Source organism: Equus asinus, chromosome 6, assembly GCF_041296235.1.
Source record: "Equus asinus isolate D_3611 breed Donkey chromosome 6, EquAss-T2T_v2, whole genome shotgun sequence".
NCBI lineage: Eukaryota > Metazoa > Chordata > Mammalia > Perissodactyla > Equidae > Equus > Equus asinus.
In genome coordinates, this window is record NC_091795.1 from 96131470 (window position 1) to 96140886 (window position 9417).

Sequence of the window (9417 nt, forward strand, 5' to 3'; positions counted from 1 at the left end):
GTACAGGAGAGCTTATCATTAAATTTTCAGGAAATTTGGGAGCTGGTTATTAAACATAGCCATTATTAAAAATTAAATTACAAAAATCTACAATTAAATTGTAGTAAAAACAAAGATAATAAATACTTGAGTTTATCACTTATTATTTTACTACCATCTATTCTCTAGTGGGTATTTACGGCCACTGCGTCTGTATGGTGGACACATGGTGTGCTACTGTGTATGTCTTCCCAACTCTGCACTCAGTGATGTCACACCGGTAGCTTGAAATTTGTTATTATACAGTGGGAGCAATTACACCAAGGAAGTTGGCAAGCATTACAAGTCAAGTTTTTTCTTTTCAGTACACCTCTGAGATAAAGAACATAAAATGACACTATTTATCCTTCCAGGCTCCACCCGGAAGCCTTCTCCAGCCTCTCTCTCCTCTGGAGCCTCCTGGCATGCTCTGCACACATTCCTTATAGCACTCGTCTCTTATAACTGTTACTTGTGTCTGCTTTTCCTTCCATTCTGCAAGCATCTTCAGTCTTCTGTGGAACAGACCTTAGCACAAAGTTGGGGTTCATTCTGCACTTGTGAAATGAATGAACACATAAACGAGTGAGTAAAAGTGGCCTTTCTTCCACACTTGTGTCCACTTGGCCTTTGGGACGAGACCTTCCTCGCTAATGGGAAGAACACTAAGATCACGATAACTCTGAACTGCTTTTGGCCTCAGAAGCAGCCCAGTGACTAAAGTGACATTTTACATAAACGTGTGTACAGCTTGATGCTGAGATGTCTCCCGAGAAACTACTTAAAAAAGGCTGCTTTTGAAAGAAACTACTTTGAAAACTACTTGAAAGTCAACTGAGCCAAGGAAAATGTACCCAGGGAGCTAGGACCGCACATCAAAGGCATTCTGAAGGACGATTTGAAAGGACAGTCCAGCGCCCGATCACCTTGGGGGAAGTTGTCTTTGTAACCGATCTGAGTCAAGGGTGATAGGGCACAAGGACATCAGATTTGTTTGAAGAAAACAGCATCCTGTTAGTCTCGGAAAATAGTTGCACGAAGCCACCAGAGTGCCACTTCCTCCCCCCACACACGCTCCCCGCCAAATAGGACTTTGTACATCAAAGATCCTTCCAGCCCTGTGTGCCTTGCTTGTCACCTCGTGAACCATTTGAAGGCAAGTGCTCAGAACATCGATATGAGGGGGTTGGAAAGAGCCCCCCCACCCCTCCCTCAGTCCTCTGTGCCCCCTTCTCTCGGGCTCCCGCACCCCAGGCTTGCTTTGGCAATTTTTCTAGATCACAGCAGTCAGGACACCTCAGCCCATGGGCTAGCTCCACAGCCTCGCCTGGGAGCCTGGGCAGATCATTTCTGAGGCTTTGCCCCCGATCTGTAGGATGAGGTCATTCGGTCAGCTTGCCCACCTGTCAGAGCTTCTGGGAGGTCTGAAGACCTAACTCATCACAGGCTCCACAGAGCTGGGACCTGCTCTTCCTGGCCTTCTCAATGCCATTACTAGTGTCTTAGTCCCCTCTCGTTTGCACGAGGAACCTAAGGCCCAGAGATGTGAAGTGACTTGACAAGGTCCCACCCAAGGCCTTTATGGGTGGACCTGGGAGTGAGGCCCTATGCTCCTTAGAAAACATCCTGCTCTGGGCAGCCTGTCTCAACTCTTAACTTATCAGTCCCTTGGCAAGTAAGCAGTCTAATAATATGAAACAATCGCCACCCGTTTCGCTATAAATTTCCATCCAGAGAATGCAGATGCCCCCAACCCACACCCTCTGCCACTTGGTTTTAGGATGAGTAGAAATAAATGCTCTTTTAACATAGCCATGTTAACTCGGTCTGTGTTCTCTCTCATCATTTAATACAGTATAAAATTAGATTTTGCATATGTCCTCCTTGTTACATGTCCTCTCTTACTATACGAATCATCCTCACCATAGTAATAATCACAACAACATGCATAGCGCTGACTATGTGCCAGATCATTCTCAGTGATTTGCATACATTACCTCATTTAATTCCCACAACTCTGTTAGGTAGGTATTATTATTATTCCCATTTTCAAATGAGGAAACTGAGGTACAGAGAGGGTAGGTAATTTGCCCAAGGTCTTATAGTCGGTATGTGACAGTCAGGATTTGAACCCAAGCAGCCTAGTTTCCAAATTTACCTGCCCCAGGCATGGCTGTGCCACGCTTGATACACAAGACCACGTGGATGCTGTATGTCAGGGTGCTGTGAAGGGTTGTCAAGATTCTGACAAGCCAACTGCAGACCCAGCCCCATCGTATTGTCACAAGACAGACTTCAGACCGGTAGCTCGTCCCAGGAGGCTGAGAATAGACAAAGTGAATCAGGCACGGACGTCCCTGGCCCTGGCCTGCGGCTGTGACACAGTCTCTCTTATTCCAGGTTACTGCTGCTGTTTTCCTCTGTTCCTCTGCTTGCTTTTTCTGCCTCTCAACCTTCATTCTGTCCCTTCTGTACATTGGGCACTCAGGAATACAGCTCTTTGGCCACCTAAGTGGCCTGGTCTCACACGGATCCCAACCAGTCTCCATCAGCTTCTGGCCCTTTCCCTGGGGAAGCGTATCATTTCCGTGCTAAACATTTCAAAGCATCTCCCAGGGCCAGAGGCGCTCACATGAGCACTTGCTGTGCTCACTTGCACGCTCACTGGTTTAGCCAGGGGGACAAGATAGGCACAGAACTAATGATGGTAGAATACTCCAGTGAGTGCCTAGAGGGGTGGCCAGCCTTTCAATGGGGGCGCAGGCTGGAATGTCCCTGTTCCCCTCCCCCTCCACTCTGGGTGTCCCACTGTCCCTTTGGTCCAGCAACAGACTTGGCTCTCAGTAAAGCTTATTGGATGAATGCATTCCTTTTCAGGTTTGTTCATTCATTCGTTCAATTAGTCTTTCATTCAACTTTTACTGCGTGCTGACCATGCGCTAGGCACTGTACTGAGTCTGAAAGTGCAGAGACCAAGTGGACACACACCCTGCCTCAAAGAACCTCATCCCAACGGGGGTGAGGTGGGGGGAGATATATGCAGAGAATCACTTTGCAAAGAAGTGAGTGCAGCAATGGAGACATGAACAGCATTGAGGAGAGCTGGACTCGGGGGAAGGGAAGGGTAGGACGTGTGAGGGCGGAGGAGGGATCAGGGAAGACCCCTCGGAGGAGGGAGGCCAAGAAGTCGCCCTGAGGCAGGAGAGCCAGACAGCAGGGTGCCCCCGGGTTTGCTGCAGTTTACTCCCCAAGGTCCATGGTGAGCCATCTTTTCAGGACGGACGTTGCCTCTCCCAGCACTAGTTTTCCCCCAAAGCTTCTTGCTCTGGCTTCTGCGGTGACACTTGGGCAAGAACAGAGCTCCTGTGTTTGGCCACCTGACTCTCTCCCCTTCTTCCTACCTTTCTTTTCTTTGTTGACAGCTTTCAAGGGGGCTCCGGAAAGTCAGCCCGCAATCTCCACCCTCATCCCTGGAGTCCATGGTCCAATTACTGGGACACGCTCAGAACGCTGCTGGTTGCAGAAGTCCTTCACTACCCGGTGGACCTCCATAATCGCCTGCTCTTCCTGAAGAGGAGTGGCCCTTTACTGCAGCTTTGACATGCAATCCTCAGAGAGAAGATTTCGAGCGGCTTTAAAGTGCTGTGGGTCTCCGAGTGTGTTTCAGCTCCATGTAAATCAGAAGCCGTTCAGAAATAGCGAAGCCCACTGCCGGCACGCAGAGCCGGTATCCACCACACTCCTGAAGAATTGTCCATTTTTTTCCATCCCAGTGGATTAAAAGCAGAGTCTGGGATGGGCAGATTTAGGGGGAGCTCCTTCTGATGCTGGGTTCTTGGGAACAAGCTCACATAGAAGCATAAAAGCCAAACCTGGATCTCACACTTGGTTCAAAGTCCTGATCTCGTAGATAAGGAAATTGAGGTCAGGAGAAGTTCAAAGAAGCTCCTGAGTCAAAGCAACCGTGTGTGAGTGACAGCCTGGAGCCCGGGGCCTTGCCCTCAGCCAGAGTGCTTGTCACCACATTTCATCCATGGGCCTCAGCACAGTAACTTTGAATTCAGTTGTTCAAACAGTATGGTATCTACGTGACAAGCATTGTACCGGGTGTCAGTAGGATGACACCACTAAAGGATGCAGAGCCTAGGTCCTTAGATACATTACAGGCTAGTGGGGACAAAAGCTCCTTTAAACTCACATTCAAGGCCGAATGACATCATTGCTAAGTAGAGAGGTACAAGGGGCTACACACTCCGAAGGGTTTCTTTGCAAAAAGTACTTGGACCAGGACCTACACACCATGCTGACAGAGGGGGGAAGAGGTGGCAGAGAGCTCCTCACAATGCCAGCCCTGAAAATGCACTTGGAAATAAAGAATTCTTTTAAAATCACTATTTCAACTATAATTTTAACAGTTGTTCTTGTATTTTATTTCTAAACAAAACAGAAGTTTTGGGCTCCGTTTTCTTCTTCTTTTCCATTTTCCTGGAATGGGCAGTGTTGTTTAAAGCTGTGAGCATGCACACACACTCACACACACTCTCTGTGAGCTTTCCTTTCAGGAAGTAGCAGCGACAGTCAACAAGGAGCATTCTGTGCTGTAAGCTCTTCCTCAGCTGGATTATACACAGGACAAGTGTTGACTTTCAATTTGTACCTCTGACATGAGTCATTGAGTTCTCTGATTCTAGTTCATTTGTTCTGTCTTCAGTAAAATGGATTGAATGTAGGGTTACCCAACCATGATGTGGCACCTTGATGTCTCCAATATGGGACTGATGAAACCTGAGTGCCTGGCACTATCTTACAGGGAGATAAAAACTTGATTTGGTCTGTAGCCAGCTTCCCTCTTGCTCTGGACACCGGTGGAACATCTGGGGAAAACACTCAACTCATTAGCCCCAGCCATGGACATCTGCATAATACCTGATCTGTCAGCATCTGACTCCACATGTCCAGTTGGCCTCAGAAATAGCTTATATGCCTATCACAAGAATGAATCTTGCTTTAATATCTTCCATCTTTTATTTTTTTGAGGTATTATATAGAATTATGACTCAAGTTTTTAAAGCTCAGAATGAGATAGCTGTGTTTATTTCTAAACTAGAACTTCAGATTTCCAAACTTCCCCAGCTGCTGTATTTTTTGCTTCTCTTTCAGAGAAACTATTCTGGAGAGATCTCTTCCTGGAGCTGAGAGTTTTAAGCCCATCCCGCATGCCAGGCAGAAAGGATTCTCTTGATCCTCGCTCACACTCTGTGCATAAACTCTCTGTGTTTATGAGCCTTTGCATATGTTTCTAGAGAGAAGGTCCACATGCTCATCAGATACACATAGTGACCCATGGCCCCAAGGGGTGAAAACCTGTCGTAGAGAGAGTTGCCATGTTTTGGAAACTAGACAGCATCTGAGATGCCACTTAATAGAAACTCTCACTTCACAGATGGGGAAACTGAGGCCTAGAGAGACGTAATTATTTTTCCCAGACCAAATGCAATAAGATAGTGACAAAACAGCACAGGAGTCTGGGAGCGGAAATTTGATTTCCTTTAATCTGTACATCTAAGCGCCTTCCTTGGTTTCAGGAGGCGTGGTGATCTCTGTGCGTTGGCAGTTAGGACATTAGATGGATTTTGAATGGACTGTTTTCCTCATTTGCCTTTTTTGATCATTTACTCTGGCCGCTGGCAGGTATCTTATCCCACAGGCCTGTCTAGGAAATCCCGTTTACACTGTTAAACCCCCCACCCCCGCGAATACTCAGTGCAGTTCTTTTAGCCATTAGGGATCCTCGCACTTGGGGCAGCGCTCCACTGTGTGTGTGTGTGCCGTTGTAGTACACATGTGTGTGGGTGTGCACAAGCTAGTGCAATTGCAAAGCAAACAGCAAATGCCCATAATAGGGAATCAAGAGAAAATGTCTCAAGTTCCACTTTTGTTTAACACTTGGCTTCCTGGAGGTTTTTTAAGACTGTGTCTGTTTAGGGAACATCTTCTTCAGTCTGGATGTGTGCGTTAGAAACGAGAGAGCCAACTCTACCTTGCTTTCTGCTAGGGGATGCAAGCCTGGTGAAACTCAGACACACTGGACGTTCACTAATGAGCTATCATCACAGCCAGGGACAAAGACACTCCCTGAGGGAGCCTTCCGCATGGGGAGGACGTGACCAGGTGGATTGGGAGAGGTGTAGTGGACCTCAGGAGAGACTAGCCACACACACAGCCATCTCTGCTCCATCAGACGCTGTGTTTAACGGAAGCACAGGCTCAAAAATTGTTAGACTGGAAGACGGCTCAGAGAACATGGAGTGTGAAACCTGTATTTTGCCAGTGAATGACACTGAGAGCCACAGAGAAGTGACCGGCTCAGCGCAGGCAGAGATGAAAGCCCCAAGCTCGGGGTCTTGCCCTTGTGTGGTGATGTCTAGTGACATCGGCCTGCGTTAGGTGGCATCACAGAGTGAGCACCCGGGGCATACACGTTAATCATCCTCTCGGTACTGCAATTCTCAAAAACCCTGCAAAATTGACTCAATAACAACAATAACAATGGCAGCATGGTGGGCAGTGTGCTAAGCACTCCACAAGAATTGTCCTATTTAATCTTTAAACAATATTATGAGGTAGGTAGTCTCGTTATCACTGTCATTTTACGGATGAGGAAACAGGTCTGGGAGGTTAAGACACTCGCCCAAATATGTAATTAGTGAGTGGCCGGGCTGGAATTCCGAAGCGAGAGTTTGTAAAGGGCATGCTCTACCAGACTCCCATGGCCCTTCTCCATCTGTCTGTCTGTTCTGCTTTCCCCTAGAGCACACCCAGACTTCTCTGACTTTCCTGTCTCAGGGAGCAGGATGTGTTAAGGGCTTTTGTTTCTACTGGGCAGAAACGTGAGCCAATCAACACTCAGCCTGGATTCCTGGGGCCTGCGGTGCCCCTGGTGGGCGGGTCCATCCCAGGCAGGACAGGGTCTGACTTACAGCTTCTAGATTCCCTCCTATTTACTGCCTGCTCCTCTGGCATCCCCTATCGGTAGGGCGTTAAGCCCTTGGACCAGAGGGCTTTTACAGCAATCTATGAATCACTTTGTAGCAATTGGACTATTATTCTTTGTAATAATTTGCATTTTATTTCTAAATAAAATAACAATTTAAGATCCTTTTTCTTCTTTTCCTTTTGGGTTCATAGTCGTTCAAGTCAGATTTTGTCATGCCAAGTTCACTGACTCCTCGCCTACTTTCATCCGAGCGCCTCCTCCTTCAAGGCACGGGGGCTCAGGGCTCAGCACAGAGATGTTTTTTTTTCCTTCTTTGGACTGTTAAGAACACAAGTAAAACTGCAGTCAATATCTTGGTTTGTACTCTGTCAACCAAATGCTTTTGGTTGACGGGGTGTGAGCGGCCTTCATTACTCCTTGGATGCAGTCCCTGTCTTACCCGTAGGCCCATCTGCCCTTTGGGCTAGAGGGCCCCTCTCTGAGAGGAATCAAGAGTGGTTTGGTGGTAAGGGGAGGTGACTTCACAGAGGCCATGTGTCCTGTGTGCCAGGCCCTGGAGAAGTGGAGGTGAACATGACCCAGCCCTGACCTCGCGTCTGCATCTTACATTCACTTTGATTCCTGACTAATGGGTGGGAGGGGACCAAACACTGAGAGGAACAGAAACCAGAGATCTGGGCACAGTAGGACCCTCCCTGTTAACCTCAGAACTGCCTGGGCGTCTTCTTGGTTTCCTGTCACTCGCCGTAAGGAGCAGGGTTTGAACTGGTTTCTCCATGGGTCACATGTGGCTGCCCTTTGGGTGGGTCTGACCCATGTTGGCTCAGCGGCGAATGTGCCCAGGGTTTGGGCTGTCCTGGAGCAAACCCTAGGGTCTGCTCACTGCGTGGGAAGGTCAAGGGGTGGACCTGGCCCTGCTCTGGTGGTGACAGTGGGACACAGGGCGAGTGGTGGCGGGAGGTGCCCAGCCTTACAGAGAGGCTGGGTCTCTTGAAAGGATGAATCTCACGACGTGGCCTTCGTTGTCAGGGTTGTGCGGGTATCAGCGTTCTTGCCCCTTAGCCCTGACCTTGGGGCTCCTCGGTCAGGCACACAATTCCCAAGGCTGCTCTGGAGAAGCCTCCACTCGTAGCCCAGGGCCTGGCTGGTTGGGAAGGGTGCACGCAAAGCAGGGGACACAGCTGATTTCAGCCCAACGTTACCGCCATCTACAGTTTTTAGATTTTCTTCCCTTAAAGCAAAATCAAAATACCAGCAAAAGTCAAGCCTTCCTGGTAGCTAATGATAAAGAGTGTGACCTTTTAACTTATGGCAAATGACTGATTTAAACATTAGGGGAAAAAAACAAAACAAAAAAGAGAAGGACCTCTAGATTAACAACTAGCGTTCTTTGGAAGGATCTCAGAATCTTAAAACAACTTCATAATTTCTGTTATTCTGTAATAACAGATGAACGTCAATGCTCTGTACACATTATACGTTTTAGCCCTTATAACAAAATCGTGAGTTTGGTGTTCCTAACCCCTTTCAGCAATGGGGAAGCTGAGCGATAAGGAGTTTAAGCAGAAGCTCTCCCACCAGGAACCAACAGGGCCAGAACTGAACCAGTGTGTGACGAGTGCTCAGGTCCCTGTCCCCAGCTTTCTCCCATGGGGAGCTCATCCAGACAGAAGCACCCCAGGGAAACTCTTTGCACGGGGAGAGTGGAGGTTAACTACTGTCCTTGCGTGGGTGGCAGCTGTAGCCTTTGCCTTATAACTTATACACAGCTCTCCCTTGACCTGTGTGAGGACCCTGTGAGACATTGCATGTCACTTTTATGATCCCGCTTTGCAGATGTGGAACAGAGCCTCAGAGCGGGGAGTGACTGGCTCCGACAAGGCTAGTTCCTGATTCTTCACTCTGGGTCTCCACGGCAAACCTTTTGGTTCCAAGCCAGGGTTCTGCCCAGCTGATCACCCTGCCCAGGGCAGATCCACCTGCCCTCCCTTTCTGGGAACGATTGTTGCTGACAGCTTGTGACCGGGGGTCCCTGCTGACCGACTGCACTGAGCACACTTGGCTGTGTTTCCATCTTCAGCTGTCTGCACTTGCATCACTACAACAGGCTTATTATATTTTTCCTTTTCTTGTTTTAGAAAATAGCATGGCCTCTTCAGGTCTTTTCTTCAAATTAGTTGCACTGCCTGGTATCTGAACTTTTTCCTTGAATGTCTGTGGAAAGAGCCGTGGGCTTTGGGAACATGTGGAAATCCTTTCAGTGAAGAAGGCTGATGGGATAAAAAGGGGTTCATTTGAAATATGGCCCTGGAGGAGAGCTCTGCAGATACCCTGGCCTGCCGGGAAGACGAGCAGGTGGGTCCCAGAGCAAAGTAAGCCTGTACTATCGCTGTAGGCAAAAA